Source organism: Macaca fascicularis, chromosome 8 (assembly GCF_037993035.2).
Source record: "Macaca fascicularis isolate 582-1 chromosome 8, T2T-MFA8v1.1".
Lineage (NCBI taxonomy): Eukaryota > Metazoa > Chordata > Mammalia > Primates > Cercopithecidae > Macaca > Macaca fascicularis.
Genome location: NC_088382.1, coordinates 83,463,012 through 83,479,982, shown reverse-complemented (window position 1 = coordinate 83,479,982; position 16,971 = coordinate 83,463,012). Strand labels below are relative to the sequence as shown.

Here is a 16,971-nt window from a genome sequence, read left to right as displayed (position 1 = left end):
GTGTATGGGAGGCCTGGAGTCAGAGGCATTTCCTCAAAATGCGTCCCCTGTCTCCAGCAGAGCACACCAGGCCCCAGGGTCCCGTGGACAGGGCTGGTCCCAGCGTATGCATGCCACTTCCTGGGCTTTGCAGGGTGGTAGGCCAGAGGCTGCCCTCAGCAGGAAGCCCACTCAGAGGCCAGGGCCTCTTGTTCCACTTGGCAGAGATCCCAGAAGGAGCCAGGGGGCAGCATCGGAACCTGGGGCCCAGGTAGTGGTGCCTAAGGGCACAGCAGCCGCGGGCCATTGGCAAGGCCAGAAGACGGTGAGTGGAAAGCCGGGGGTGTGTGGAGTGACCCCCGAGAAGGGGCTGTTCAGCTGGGAGTCCTGCATTTGCCGTTTGTGTTTTATCCGGTGATTTTGAAACCAGGTTTTTATCTGGACCTCTGACAGCTGCATCTCCCTGGCCAGCCTCTTCCGCTGCAGAGGGCCCAGGTACTGGTCTTGCCGGAAGACGCCCTCCAAGGCGCGGACCTGCTCCATGGTGAAGACTGTGGGGACGCCAGGGAGCCCGCCAGGTGTTTGGCCCTTTACCCAGCCACGGTCCTCTCCCACAGAGGCAGGTTTGAGGACCTAGCCTCTGTGATGCTGACGGCCTGAGGGGGCTCCTAGGAGCCGGATGCCTGACCTGGGCCGGGGAGGCTCCTCAGGGAGACGTTGGCAGGCCTGGGGGTGTGGGTCGGTCCTGAGCAGCTGTTTTGGGAGAGCCAGTCCACGGAGCCAAAGCTAGAGGGCTGCTGCCGCCACGAGGTGGGGAGGAGGAGGGACGTATGGCGGTCAGGTGGGCCCGAGGGAAGGCCAGGCGGGGCTGGCCAGGGGCAGGATCCACTATTTATATAATTTCTACAAAGGTGTTCTTTCATTGACTTGATGTTTTTGCTTGGCATTGTTCTATTCCTTCATTTAGAGTCCTTACATATATATTTTTTCTGTTCTATTATTGCCCTTTATTTTTAGAGTCTCTTCTTGGAAAACTTTCTTTTGGAACTTTTGATTTCTAGGTGTAACAACTTCTGTTCACTGATTTGACGAAAAAAAGAAATAGGATTGCACAGTATTTTTCTTTAGAAGGAAGAAACCCGCCCTTTTTGTGAGTTGTAGATCAAAAGTCAACAGAGAAATGTTGGTTCCACATTAAAAATTTCCTAATACTTATTACTGTCTGATGTATAAGTAGCAAATATTCTACCTTTAATAGTGTTTAGTTAGAGATGGGGGTTATCATTTGTAAGGAATATTAAAGAGAACTTTCTTTCTTTGGTTTGATATAGATGAGTGACTTGTAAAACATTTTTGTCTCTGACCTGTGCTAAGGAATTTTTAAAAATATGACCCAGTACATAAATACCTACATCCACACAGATATACATTTTTACAAATATCACTAAAACAAAAGATTTATGAAGCAGTACTACCCTTAACATCTGTATTATACTCTAATATTTTCTGTTTTATTAGAAATTATAGTTGTGGGCTGGGTGCGGTGGCTCACGCCTGTAATCCCAACACTTTGGGAGGCCGCAGCAGGTGGATCATGAGCTCAGGAGATCGAGACCATCCTGGCTAACATGGTGAAACCCCATCTCTACTAAAAATACAAAAAATTAGCTGGGCATGGTGCCAGGTGCCTGTAGTCCCAGCTACTTGGGAGGCTGAGGCAGGAGAATGGCCAGAACCCAGGAGGCGGAGCTTGCAGTGAGCCAAGATCCTGCCACTGCACTCCAGCCTGGGCAACAGAGCGAGACTCCCTCTCAAAAAAAAAAAAAAAAAATAGTTGTGGTTTATTAAATTTATTACATGACCTGTTAATGGGTCATAGTTTATGCTTTAAAAAATATTTATCTAAATGACTTCCAAGGTTTCATCCAACAGAAGATTCTATGTTACCATGACTCCATGCTCTCATAGAGAATCAAAGCTCATCATAGAGCAGCTGGGAGCATGTTAAATTAGAAATGATAATAGAAATTCTCCCAAGACATCTGGATATTCAGTTATCCCCAACATATCTAGAAGTCCAGTGTCACCAGTTACTTAAAAAGTATAGAATCTTTGAATAAAATCTGTGATTTACTTAATACTGTTGTATCAGTGTTCAGTTTCCAGTTTTGACCAGTGTTAACTATGTTTTTGTCAGTTGCTAACATTAGGGAAAGCTAGATGAAGGGTGTATGGGAACTCTATACTGTCTTTGCACTATGTATATATATAGTAGAAGACATATTTTAACTAATGTATAGAGCATCTTTGAGTAGTATGCTCTCAAAGATATCTAAAACCTTCTCAAAGATATCTAAAGTGTTTTGTTTGGAACTTTTGTTGTGATATATTGATGATAATATCATATAAACTGCACTGTCCCTCACAGTACATTTTAATATGACTTTTATGAGTAAGAGAAAGAAGTTTAGTGAGCTGTATTACAGTTGAGTTTATTAATCCTATTTGATGGTTACTTGACAGTTCCTTTTAGGAGTTTAGAACTAGGAGAAGAATTAGCAGAATAAATTCTTCAAAGAAGATACCAAATTACAGAGTGGGGTTGGTATTATCTTTTTTATAATTTCTATTGTGATGGGACAAATATAATGAGGAATAGGTGAGTATAGAAATAATTTCTAGAACATTGCAAAAGATCAGGGTCAGCAACCTGGAACTGATAATGGGTAGCAGTGTTAGTCAATTTAAATACAAATAGGATTCTTAAATGATAAGCAAGAATAATGATCTCTATGAAGTGATGAGATGCTGGAAAAACACCACTTATTGGCTATCAAAAAAATATTTTTAACTGACTGAGTTAGAAACAAGAATATGGGACGTGCAGAATGTTTGGAAATCTCGGTCTGTGTTTTGCATCTCTGAACTATTACACCATTGGACTAGTCTTTCTTGGCTTGATGCCTTTAGAAACTACATATTAGCTTCATCAAAAAACTCTTATTGGAGGCTGGCCTGGCAGCCCAGCACTTTGGGAGGCCAAGGTGGTAGGATTGCTTGAGGCCAGGAGTTTGAGACCAGTCTGGGCAACATAGCAAGACTTCGTCTCTAGAAAAAATTAAAAAATAAGTTGGGCATGTGGTGCAGGCCTGTAGTCCCAGCTACTGGGGAGGCTGAGGCAGAAGGATCACCTGAGCCAAGAAGTTTGAGGCTGCAGTGAGCTGTGATGGTACCACTGTACTCCAGCCTGTGTGACAGAGAGAGACTCTGTCTCTAAAAAACAAAAACAAGAAAACTCTCATTTGAAAAACAAAACACACCTGAAAGACTCCAAACCTAGCCCTTTTCAGAAAGTCAAGGTATAACCATTTACAGTAAAGAAAAAGGGTAATTTTAATGGCAGAGGTTAAAAGTTCAAAGAAAATTGCATGTTGGGTATTTTTTGTATACTTATCACCATGCTGACAGCAGTAAGGTGATTCAAGGGAAATACGTGAAATTGCTCCTGCCCATAGGAATGTGTGTTACCTTCAGGGAGATAAGATGATAACAGTAAAAGTTATGTAGTCCAGTGTATGTAGAACACTGCCAGTTTCTGTATACACAGACATGGTAGTTCTCCAAAGTATATATATTTTATCCCTGTTTTAGTTATGAAGAAACAGAGACTCAAGTTTAATTTGCTCATGTCATTTATGTAGTAAGTTATAGAATTGGATTATAAATCTATTTCTGCAAAACTCTAAAACTCATTTTATAAAATAATTTTGTTATTGGGTATTTTGAATACTATGAAGTAAAATAATCGAAGCCTCACTTCAAAACATATTTTTTTCTAGAATAAAGATCACCATGAAATAAAATCATTCAAGAAAATACTAGGAATGATAGTATATGTGGGATGTAAATTTTCAAGATACATATTCGGAAACTTCAGAATGTAGCTAATTACTATTGATTTAGTTTTTCTGTCTTCCTTTGAAAAAATGTTTTTCTTAGAAATAATTAGAGATTCACTGAAAGTTGTAAAAATGGCACACCAAAGCCCGTGTACTCTGCACTCAGTCTCCCCCATTGGTTATTTTACAGACTCATAGGACAATATTTCAAACCAGTATACTGACATTGGTAAATGTGTGTGTTGTAGTTCTGTTTCATTTTATCACGTGTAGATTCATGCAACCACTGCAGCAATCAAGATGCAGAACTCGCTGGGCATGGTGGCTCATCTCTTTCAGCTCTTTGAGAGGCCCAGATGGGACAGATAGCTTGGGGCCAGGAGTGTGAAACCAGCCTGGGCAACATAGTGAGATCCCATCTCTACGAAAATAAAAATAAATTAGCGAGGCATGGTGGTCCATGTGTTTTGTCCTGGCTATTTGGGAGGCTAAGGTGGGAGGGTTGCTTAATTCCAGGAATTTGAGGCTACAGTGAGCTATGATCATACCACTGCACTCCAGCCTGGGCAACAGAATGAGACTGTCTCCAAAAAAAAAAAAAAAAAATACAGAATTATTCTGTCACCACAAAGCTCTCCCTCATGTTGTCCCTTACTAGTCTTCCCTTCACCTCTGCTTCCCTACCATCTTTAGCCCTTGGCAACCATGTATCTGTTCTCCGTCTCTGATATTCAAGAATATTGCATAAATGGAATCATAGTATGTGACTTTTTGAATACTATGTTTTTGAGTAGTGTTCTATGTACCACAGTTTGTTGAACCCTTCACCTATTGAGGGATGTTTTGTTTTTCTTCAGTTTTTAGCTCTACAAATAAAGCTGCTATGAATATGTATGGATTTTGTATGGACATAAATATTTATTTCTTTGGGATAAATGCACAGGAGTGTGATACCTGGGTTGTTTAGTAAATATATGTTTAGTATTCTAGGAAACTGCTACACTATTTTCCAGAGTTGCTGAACTGTCTCGCATCACAATCAGGAATGTATGAGAGATTCAGTTTCTCCTCATCCTCCCCAGCATTTGTGGTTGTCAATATTTTTATTTTGGTTGTTCTGATAGGTGTGTAGTGATACATCATTATGGCTTTAATTGACATTTCCATAATGGTTAGGGATGTTGAACATGTTTTTGTATGTGTAAGTATGTGTGTGTGTGTGTATCTGTGTATCTGTTTAGCTGTGTGTCTTTGGTGAAATGTCTCTTACGCACATTTTCTATAAAATTGGTTTTTTTACTGTTGAGTTTTGAGAGTTTTGTATATATTTTAGATATGAATCGTCTGTTAGATATGTGGTTTGCTAATCTTTTCTCCCTTTTTATAGTTTGTCTTTTCATCCTCTTAACGTAGTTTTTCATAGAGCAGAAGTTTTTTATTTTGATGAAGTCCAGTTTATGAATTTTTTTTTGTGAGTGTGCTTTGGGTGTCATGTCTGAATCTCCTCACCAAATATAGATCCCCAAAGGTTTTCTCCTAGGTTTTCTTTTAAAAGTTTTATGGTTTACATTTAAATACACATTTTGAGTTAGCTTCTTTTTATTGGTGTCATGTTTAGGTCAAGGGTTTTTGTTTCGGTTTTTTGCCTATGGTTATCCATTTGTTCCAGTACCATTTGTTGGATAGCTCTCCTTCTTCCATCGAATTGCTTTTTTACCTTTGTATAAAGACAGTTGGCCACACTAGTAGTGTGGCTGTTTTTGGGTTCTCTATTATGTTCTGTTGAACTCTGTGTCTTTGCCATCTCCTCACAGTGTTGATTACTGAAGTTACATAATAAGTGTTAAAATAATATGGAGTGGTTTATTATACTTTATTCTTTTTCAAAATTGTTTGGGTTGCTCTGTGTTCTTTGCCTTTCCATGTAAATTTTAGAATAAATCTTTTCTTGTATTTTTACTTTCACCTTCCATGTATTTATTGCTGGTATATAGACATACATTTCAGTTTTTGTACTTTGATCTTGTGTCCTGTGAACTTGCTGAATTCACTTGTTAGTTCTAGGTAATTAAAAAACATATTTCTTTCTGCACAGACAATTATTCCATCTTTAAATAGGGACATTTTTATTTCTTGGTTTCTGATCTGCTTGCCTTTCATTTTGATAAGGTTTGAATCTGTGTCCCCACACAAATCTTATGTTCAGTTGTACCAATGTTAGAGGTTGGGTGGGGTGGGAGATGGACTATGGGGGTGGTTTCTCATGAATGGTTTAGCACCATCACCTTGGGGCTGTTCTCGTGATAGTGAGTGAGTTATCGTGAGATCTGGTTGTTTAAAAGTGTAGCACCTCCCTCCTTTCTCTGTTCCTCCTGCTCTGGCCCTGTAAGATGTGCCTACTTCCCCTTTGCCTTCTGCCATGATTGTACATTTCCTGAGGCCTCCCAGAAGCAGAAGCCTCAATGCTTCCTGTACAGCCTGCAGAACCATAAGCCAATTAACTACCTGGTCTCAGGTATTTCTTTATAGCTATGTGAGAACGGACTAACACATGTTTCATTTCTTACCTTATTGCACTGGCTAGATCTTCAAGCACTGTGTTTACAACACAGTTTACAACACAGTGCTTGAAGAGTAGTGGGAGTGGACATCATTGCCTCATTCTTGATGTTGGGTACAAAACATTCAGTCTTTCACCATTAAGTCTGATTTTAGGTGTAGATTTTTAATAAATATTTTAAATCCAATTGATATGTTCTTCCTAGTTTTTTGAAAATTTTTATCGTGAATGGGTGTTGAATTTTGTTAAATGTTTTGTTGCATCAATTAACTGATCATGTGATTTCTCTTTTTTGACCTGTTAATGTGATAGATTACATTGATTGAATTTTAAATATTGAACCAGTCTTGTGTGCCTTTAATAAACAATACTTGGTCATGATCTAAGAGTCTTTATGTATGTTGCTAATATTCTATTAGGCTTTTTGTCTCTATAGTCATGAAGGATATTTGTCTGTAGTTCCCCTCACCATAAGCCCTTTGGCATTCTTTTTCTGATTTTTTATATGAGGGTACTATTGTACTCCATAAAAAGAGTTGGGAGGCATTCTCTCTTCTTCTGTTTTCTGGAAGAGATTGTGTAGAGTTGACATTACATCTTTAAAAGTTTGGCAGAATTCTTCCTGAAAACACCCACATCTGGAGATTTTCTTTTTTAGGAGTTTTAAATGTGTGAATTCAATTTATTGAATACCTATAGGGCTTTTCAAGTCATCTTCACTTTGGGTAAGTTGTGATAGCTGTGCTTTTTGAGGATTTGGCTCATTTTGTCTTAAGTTGTCAAATTTCTGTGTGTAGAATTGTTCTTAGTATTCTCTTATTCTTTTGATGTCTACAGGGTCTCTAGTGATAATCTGTGATTCTTTTCTGATATTGATGATTTGTGTCTTCTTTTTTCTTTGTCAGTGTTGCTGGAAGTTTGTCAGTTCTGTTATTCTTTTCAAAGAACCAAGATTTTGTTTAATTGCTTTTATCTGTAGTTTTTTTCTGTTTTCAGTTTTATTGATTTCTATTCTTAGATTTACTACCTTCTGCTTTCTTTAGATTTACTTTCCCCCTTCTTGTTCTTTGTTCTTGAGGTATGGACTTAGATTATTTATTTGAGACATTTCCTCTTTTCTTCCTTTTTTTTCTCAGACTATTCTTCATAACTTTTTTTTTTTTTTTTTTTTAAGAGATAGGATCTTACTCTCTTGCGCAGGCTGGAGTGCAGTGGCATAATCATAGTTCACTGCAGCCCCAAACTCGTGGGCTCAAGTGATCCTCCTGCCTCAGCCTCCTGAGTGGCTAGGACTACAGGTGCACACCTGGCTAATTCTGATCTATGTATTTAGTGTTATGAATTTTTCTCACTTCTGCATCTCACAAATTGTAATATATTGTATTTTATTTTCGTTCAGTTTAAAAATTTCCCTTGATAATTCATTGACCCCCGGATTATTTTAGAAGTGTAGTTTCCAAGTGTTTGGAGATTTTTCCTGTTGTCTTTGTTATTGATGTTTAGTCTGATTCCATCATGGTCAGTGAATACACTATGTATAATTTCACTACTCTTAAATTTGTCAGGTAAGTTTGGTAAAACATACTTTTCAAAATCTATTTCTAATTTTTCTTTTTTTTTTTTTTTTTTTTTTGAGACGGAGTCTCGCTCTGTCACCCAGGCTGGAGTGCAGTGGCCGGATCTCAGCTCACTGCAAGCTCCGCCTCCCGGGTTTATGCCATTCTCCTGCCTCAGCCTCCCGAGTAGCTGGGACTGCAGGCGCCTGCCACCTCGCCCGGCTAGCTTTTTTTATTTTTTAGTAGAGATGGGGTTTCACTGTGTCAGCCAGGATGGTCTCGATCTTCTGACCTCGTGATCCGCCCGGCCTCCCAAAGTGCTGGGATTACAGGCTTGAGCCACCGCGCCCGGCCTATTTCTAATTTTTCGTTTTGCGTTCTTAGTTCCTCACTTTCCTGCTTTCTAGGACAAGCCCATACAAACTTTTGGCTTACCAGAGGTACAGCTGTAGCATTTTAATGAGTGTATGTATTTATGCAAACTATATACTCTGCTTTCACTTCAGAATGTGTTATGAGTTTCCATGTAACTAAGTGTACAACTATTTAATAAATTTACATAGTATTCTACTATAGTAATACACCATAATTTATTGTCATTTTTGTTGTGGAGTTTGTTTCTAGTCACCATGAAGTAACAGACAGTAGCACTGACAACAAACATGGGGGCATTTTCAAACACGGCAGTAGTTCCTAGTCTGTGTTCCCATCTTTTTTTAGAGTATAAAAGTACGGGTATATGGGATGTTGATCTTGCTTGATGGGCTCACTGGTCCTCCTGTTTTTAAATTCATATTGTTAGAGGCCATAAGGACCTCTTCCTCTATGATGGCTGCCTCTTAGCTCGAAGCTATTATACTATTTGGGCTAACCCTCTGGGCACAGGTACCATTTTGTCTTAGATGGACATTGGGTATTTCAGAGGATATGCAGATTCAGTGTCCCACTTCACCTAGCCTCTGCCCCCATAGGAATGTGAACTCCTTGATTGGGACTCAGATGTGAGTGATTTCCTTCCTGTATGTGTGTAATATGTGAGTGGGTGGTAATACTTAACGGAGTACCATATGTAGGGGATTAGGGTCTTTACCATATTTGCTATATTAATTAAAGGCTATAGCTACCTAGTGTGGAGGATGTTTAATAGGAATTTCATGTCTTTTCTAAATTTAGTGGGAGAACCTTTTAGGATTCTGGCTTTTGCCAGTGGATAGAGGTTACTGCCATTTACTGAGATGGGAAAGAATGGAGAAGAAACAGATTTAGAGTGCAGTTAAGACTTCAGGGTTAGACATGTCTGTAAGACATCCAAGAGGAGTTGTCAAATATGTGTTTCATATAGGAGACTGGACTCAGGAGAGATCTAGATGAGAGAGGTAACCATGGGAGTTGATTGCATAAAGCTTCTGCTGTTTCAGACCTCTATTACTTCTGTAACCCACCTACTGCTCCCTAGTGTTCCAACTTCACTCCAGCCACACTGGCTGCATTTTCCAAACAAGTCAGGTATACTCCCATTTTAGAGGTATTTATTTTTTGTTCCCTCTCATTTGCTAAGGTCTAATATAACCTTTTCAGTCTTGCCTTTTATTTCACCCCAACCCACTTCACCCTACCCTACCCTGACATTCCCCAGGTCCCTGGTCTGCTTTTTTCTCTATGCTGACTAGTTTCATCTCTACTAGCTTTGTATGGCTAAAGCTGATAAAATAAAGAGAAGCAGTGATAAAAGAGGTAAAGCAGGAAAGGGTAGGCAGAGACTAGATCCTCCAGGGCTATTTTACGAAATTTGGTCTTCGTTTTCAGAAGAGTGGAAGATGAAAGTCTTTTTTTTTTTTTTTTGGATGGAGTCTTGCTCTGTCACCAGGCTGGAGTGCAGTGGCGCGATCTCGGCTCACTGTGACCTCCGCCTCCCAGGTTCAAGAGATTCTCCTGCCTCAGCCTCCTGAGGAGCTGGGATTACAGGCACGTGCCACCACGCCCAGCTAATTTTTGTATTTTTAGTAGAGATGGGGTTTCACCACGTTGGCCAGGATGGTCTTGATCTCCTGACCTCATGATCTGCCCACCTTGGCCTCCTAAAGTGCTGGAATTACAGGCGTGAGCCACCACACCCGGCAAAGATGAAAATTTTTGAGTGGAGGAGACCTGACCATGTTTGCATAGAGAAGCAGTATGGGAAAGGCAAGAGTGGTTATGGGTAGATCAAGTGGGAGATTATTGCAGTAAAATAGAAACAAAACCAAAACCGAAACTCAGTGAGTGATCCAGGCACTCTCCTAAGTGTTGAAGAAATTAGGATGATTCCATCTCCCACTTAAAGAGTAAGTCTAGAAAGTTAGAGAAATTATTTCTACTTAAAGATAAGTGCTCTCGAAGAGGAAGTTCATAGTGGGAGTATAAAGGAGTACATTTGACCCAGAGGTTCCAAGTTTGTAAACCTGAACTTAATAGTTGAACAGCTTTCACAAAATAACTACTAAGAATTAGTCTCACAGAATTCTAAAATTTAGAAACCAAAGGGATGTTTATCTGATTTCAACTAGAGATTAGAAAATTTTCTAAAGTGTTTTTAAAGAAATTTTAGTTTTTTTTGGATGTTAATAAGTATGACACACAAAAAGTAGTTAAGTTTGGACAATTCTAGATTAAACTAACAATATTCTTTACTGCAGAACTTCCCAGAATTTATGATATGCTTAGGTACATTATAAATCTTCTAGAAATGTATATAATGTGTAGCATTTCTCAGACTCAGTTGGCCATAGATCCTGTGACATTAATGAATGATCTGTGGATACAGGGCAAACTTTAGGAAATGCTGGCTGACATGATTTGCTCAAGATCTTAACAACTAGTTAAAGGTAAGCTATAATTAAAATACAATTTCACAACCTTGTCCTTTGAGTTTTCTAAGACATTTCAGTATTACCATATGAAACAGTGTTAACTATGAAACTACCAGGATTCTTTTTTTTTTTGCGGGGGTAGGGGGACAGGGGTCTCACTCTGTTGCCCAGGCTGGAGTGCAGTGGCACCATTTTGGCTCACTGCAACCACCACCTCCTGAGGTTAAGCCATCCTCCCGTCTCAGCCTCCCGAGTAGCTCGTTAATATAGGCCAGGTGGTCCAAATGCTACTATGCCTGGCTAATTTTTGTGTCTTTTCTAGAGATGAGGTTTCACCGTCTCACCCAGGCTGCATGATTCTTTTGGCCACATTTTAATCCTATATTACTTTTGGAATTAATGAAATTCTAGATTTGGCATAATATAACTAATAACTTTGTATCACTCAGTGGGCAAGTATTATATAGAGTTAGTTAAAGTCTATGTGAAATTTATGACCTAGGAATGTGTAATGAAACAACACTTTTCTGTGTTTTTTTTTTTATTGCTGCTTTTTTGTGGCTTTGAAATATTAAGAATACTTCATTTTAGCTTTCTTAGCTTTGATTCCGTCATTATTTTGGCAGATTATACTGTTTTAGAACTTACATATGGTAAAAATAATGGCATAGTAAAAATGCAACATTATTGATACTCAATTATTAGAAAGAATGTTTGGAAAGTATTCTAGTAACTACTTTTCGTGTATTTCTAGATGAGGCAGGGGTTGGCAGTCTAGAGCCCACAGCTTTCTTTTTTTGTATGTCCCATGATCTAAGGTTATATATTTAAAAATCATTGAAAAAAATTAGTAGAAGATTGTTTTGTGATGTGTAGAAATTATATGAAATTCAGATTTCAGTGTCCATAAATTTTATTGGAGCACCACCACCCTCATTTGTTGATGTATATTGTCTATGACTGCTTTCTCAATACAACAGCAGTATTGAGAAGGTGTGACAGAAACCCTATGGCCTGCAAAGCATAAAATATTTGCAATTTGGCTCTTTTCAGAATGTTTGTGGATTTCTTCTAGTCTATATTAAGGAATAATAGAGTTTATGGGATTATTTTATAAGTTTAGGTATATGAAATATAGGGAGCTATGTTTTATATATACCCAAATCTTTAAGTCAGTGTCTTCTAATAATTTCTCTGCTGGTTCTAGTCTCCTTTTTTTCTGGTAGAAGTTATATATTTTATTCTAATTTCATTTAATTTTCTTCTTTTTTCCTGTTAATCAGTAAACACTATATGATGTCGTATATTATTATAGGAAGCACTTGGGTTTGAGAAGTATCTTTGTAAAACAAACAAAATTTGAGTAATTTTATATTGTTTCTATACACTTGATTGATGGGGAACACTTTTATATTTGAAGTTGACTTTGGTAGGCTAAGTTCTTTTCAAAAATAATTATTTCAATGATGCATTAGCAACAGAATGTTATTCTTACTGGATTTAGTTGGCCCAAAGAAGTCATAATTTAGTTTGTTCCTAACACAACTGGAGTAAATATTCTTGGAATACTTCACCTCTTTGATTTGAATGTTGTTAACAGTTTCTAAAATTTTAAGTATCTATTTGTATTCTATTTGATAGCTCTCTTACTGGTTCTTAAGGGGGTTTGTTAAATTTTCATTTCCAAATATTGAATACATTTGGCAGTTGAAGTTTTTATTTTGCAAATTTTATGGTTTGGGAGAGGTAAAAATAATATCAAACCAGAGCAAGGATAATGGAATTATTGAATGTCTTGTTGAAACATCTAAAACATGGAATTTTAAAGAAGAAGCTTTAAATATGTAGGAGCCTCTAAGATGCTAAACATGTCCTTTTCAGTGTAATTTTTAGTTTCAGTTGTAATACAGAAGTTTATTTTCAACATGAGTGATCTGAGAAGGTTGTTGAGCATGAGGATACCAAGTACGGCTCATTAGCACCTTACTAGTAGTACTATCTTTTTTTCTTAGGAAGGGTTAACTAGGCTAGAATGTGTTGCCAGGCTTCCATGTCTTTCATTTTAGTATCTCATTCCTCTCCCAGATCTTTTAGTAATAAATTCTCCTTGTTAGCACAGATGAAACTAGTATCATGTCTTCCCTTTAAAGAGCATAGAAACAATTGTATACAATCTCCATGATTAAGGAATTTCTGGGTATTCACAAATTGTATTCTTTTTCCTTTGTTAGTGTAGGTACAAAGATAAATTGAATAAAATACACTATTAAAGAAAATTGTCAAGTGGATTTAGAAACTCAAAGGAACCAGTGAAATTAATGTATCATAGAAAAAATTTTCACTATTAAACCGTTAAATTTTTAAAACCAAGATACTACAGTTTAAATAATATCTGTTGAACTTTAACAAGAATTTGTGGGTTTTTCTTTTTTGTTTCAAAATAATGGTTATGTTTCATATTAATCTTTAGCAACTAAAATATATTGTGGTATCTTCTTATGGAATAATTTGTATGTTCAACAAGCAATTTTTTATGTTTTCAGAAATAGTTGATATCATTTCATATTAACTATTTCTATCCCAACAGTAACTGGTATTGCTTACACCATATTAAAAACCACTTAATTTTTTAAATCAATTTTTTACTAGTTGTAGCAATTAAATCTAGTAAGAATATGACTCAGGTCATTTGAAATACTCTTTTTTTTTTTTTTTTTTTAAAGAGTCCATGAAAGTAACTTCAAATATAATTGCAATTTCACTGGCAGTCTAATAAAATTCCATCCACTAAAGTTCTAGACTTAATATTTTCCAATATATTCTTAAATACTGTCCCATGCTTACTTATTTTTAAAAACTCATTAGGTACCTCTGTTATTACTGTCGAAACTGAATGATATCAACTATTTCTTAAAACAAAAAATTGCTTGTTGAACATACTGATGATTCCATAACAAGATGCCACAATATATTTTAGTTGCTAAGGATTAATATGAAATGATATCATATGACCTGAGTCATATTCTTACTAGATTTAGTGATTTAGTTGGTACAACTAGTGAAAAATTGATTTAAAAAAATAAGTGATTTTTAATATGGTGTAAGCAATACCAGTCACTGTTGGGATAGAAATAGCTATTTTTTGAAAAAGGGAGAAGAGTCAGTTTCCTACGGTCATATAGATTTGTAAAATGCTGGATCAAGGAAAATTTAAAGGTTTTCTTACTGTAGAACTTCTCAGAGCCTTTACTTTTTGATTTTCATGGGTATTTAATTTTTTGTATTTATTTTATACAGTATAAAATGTAATAAATCCAAATGTTAATGTAAATATTATGCCACCCCTGCATTCCAGTTACCCGATTTTGCACCTGCCCCCTGCCAGTTTCATGTATTATCCTTTCAGGATATTCTCTGGATCTGTATATGTGTTTGCTTTAAGAAAGTATCATTCTGTAATAGTATTCCAAATCTGTTTTTTTTTTTCCTTTGAAAAATACCTTAAACAGCATTCCATGTCAGTATATAAGAAGCTGCATTATTTTTTCTAAGTTGATTATGAAAATTTTAGAAACCCTGCAGCCATATAGGTCTATTTAACTCCCAGCCCATATATAGTTGTCATTTGTATTACATCTATATAGATCATAACTTCCACAATGTTACCATTTTTTGCTGTAGTCTGTATCTTAAAGAAATTAAGAGAAAAAGGTCTTGAATTTATTTGCCCACATAGCTATCATTTCTCATGTTTTTGTTTTGTTTTGTTTTTGTGTTTGTGTTTGTTTTTGTTTTTGTTTTTGTTTTCTCAGAAGATCCAGGTTTCTGTCTGGCTTTACTTTTCTTCAGCTTGAACATCCTTTAGTATTTCTTGTAGTGTAGGTCTTCTGGCAATGATTTCTCTGAATTTTTGTTTACTGAAAACATCTTTATTTTGCCTTCATTTTTGAAGGATATTTTCATTGAATATAGAATTCAAAGTTGACAGCTTTCTTTTTGTTTTTCTTTGTTTTTCTTTCTTTTCTTTTTTTCACTTTCAGCACTTTTATAAAGACTTTAAAGATGTTGTTCCACTGTCTCTTAGCCTCAGACTTTTTCTCTTGAGAAGTCAGCCATCGTTTGAGTTGTTGCTCCCCGTAAATAATATGTCTTTTTAGATTTTAGCAGCTACACTATAACATATCTTGTGTGGTTTTCTTTATATTAATCTAGTTCAGAGCTTCTTGAATATGTAAATATGCCTTTTACCAAAGGAAATTTTTGGGTCTTATGTCTTTTAATATTTTTCTGTTCCCCTCTTTTTCTCCTTTCCTTCTGTTAGACCATTATATTGTCTAACAGGTCCCTAAGGTTCAGTTCATTTTTTTAACTTCTTTTTTTCTCTCTAATAGTTAGGTTGTATAATTTCTGTTGATTAATCTTGATTCCTTGGTCATCTCCTTTCGGCTATTATGTCTATCCAGTGAATTTTAAATTTGAATATCATATTCTAGAATTTGTTTGGCTACTTTTTATAATTACTGTGTATGCTGAAATTCTCCATACATTTATTCATTAAAAGCATATTTTCTTTGATCTCTTTGAACATAGTATAACTTTGCTGCTAGTTCTTTTTTTTTTGGATACAGAGTCTCCTCTGTTACCCAGGCTGGAGTGTAGTGGCATGATCTTGGCTCACTGTAACCTCTGCCTTCTGGGTTCAAGTGATTCTCATGCCTCAGCCTCCTGAGTAGCTGGGATTACAGCTGTGTGCCACCACACTTGGCTAATTTTTATATTTTTAGTAGAGACAGGGTTTTGCCGTGTTGGTAAGGCTGGTCTGGAACTCATAGCCTCAAGTGATCCACCAACCCCAGCATACCAAAGTGCTGGGATTACAGGCATGAGCCACCACACCCGGCCCCTTGCTGCTAATTCTTACATCTCGGTCATTTCAGGGTAGTTGTCTACTGACAGTTTTTTTTCTCTTGAGAATGGATCATTTTTTCCTGTTTCATATGTTGAATAATTTTGGATTGTATTCTGGACATTGTAAAATTATATGTTGTAGAACGTAGATTCTGTTATGTTCCTCTGAAGTAAGTGTGTGTGTGTGTGTGTGTGTGTGTGTGTGTGTGTGTGTGTGTGTGTGTATTTTAGACAGGCCCCACTCTGTCACCCAGGCTGGAGTGCAGTGGTACAGTCTTGGCTCACTGCAACCTCCAATTCCCAGGCTCAGGTGATCCCCTCACCTCCGCCTCCAGAGTAGCTAGGACTATAGGCACATGCTACCACGCCCAGCTAATTTTTTGTATCTTTGTAGATATGGGGTTTTGCTATGTTGCCCAGCCTGGTCTCTAACTCCTGTGTTCAAACAATCCTTCCACCTTGGCCTCCCAAAGTGTTGGGATTACAGGCATGAGCCACTATGCCTGGCCAAAAAATTTTTTTAGTAGTTGGCTGGAGTCTCAACAAAACTTCTTTCTGTACTGGGTGACAGGCACCTAAAATTCTAATCTCTTAGCTAAGTTTCTTTGAATCGGTTCCAGGTCTGTGTGTGTGGTTCAGGGGTCAGATAGAGATCCAAACAGTTTTATACATAGAATATGAAGCTCCCTCTCTCTCCAGATTATTTATTTATTTAGACAGAGTCTTGCTCTGTTGCCCAGGCTGGAGTGCAGGGGCGCAATCTTGGCTCACGGCAACCTCTGCCTCCTGGGTTCAAGCGATTCTTCTGCCTCAGCCTCCCGAGTAGCTGGGATTACAGTTGCCCACCACCACGCCTGGCTAATTTTTTTACTTTTAGTAGAGATGGGGTTTCACCATATTGGCCAGGCTGGTCTCAAACTCCTGACCTCATGATCCGCCCGCCTTAGCCTCCAGAAGTGCTGGGATTACAGGCGTGAGCCACCGCGCTCGGCCTCAGATTTTTTATTTCTAATAATTCCTCCTTCATATTCCAGAGGCTGTGGAATATGAGCCCTTATCTCTGGGTCTTCAAACCAGTAAGACTGTTTTCTAGTGGCATTTTAACTATTTCACATGGAATAGATGGGCCTGCCTTCAAATTCAAGCTATTAAAAGAAAAAAAAGGGAGAGAAGTGCATCCTATGCTGTTCTTTTTTCCAGATGTTAACTTGCCTCCAGTG

General features: G+C 37.5%; 1 protein-coding gene and 1 pseudogene across 50 annotated transcripts in view; one reads left to right on the top strand and one right to left on the bottom strand.

Annotated features, from left to right (window-relative positions):
• Positions 1-16,971, top strand: part of STAU2 (staufen double-stranded RNA binding protein 2) — a 332,499-nt gene that overhangs the window by 95,633 nt on the left and 219,895 nt on the right. The gene's annotated exons all lie outside the window — the stretch shown is intronic.
• LOC102126836 (homeobox protein VENTX pseudogene) overlaps positions 34-16,971 on the bottom strand; it is a 33,032-nt pseudogene continuing 16,094 nt past the window's right edge.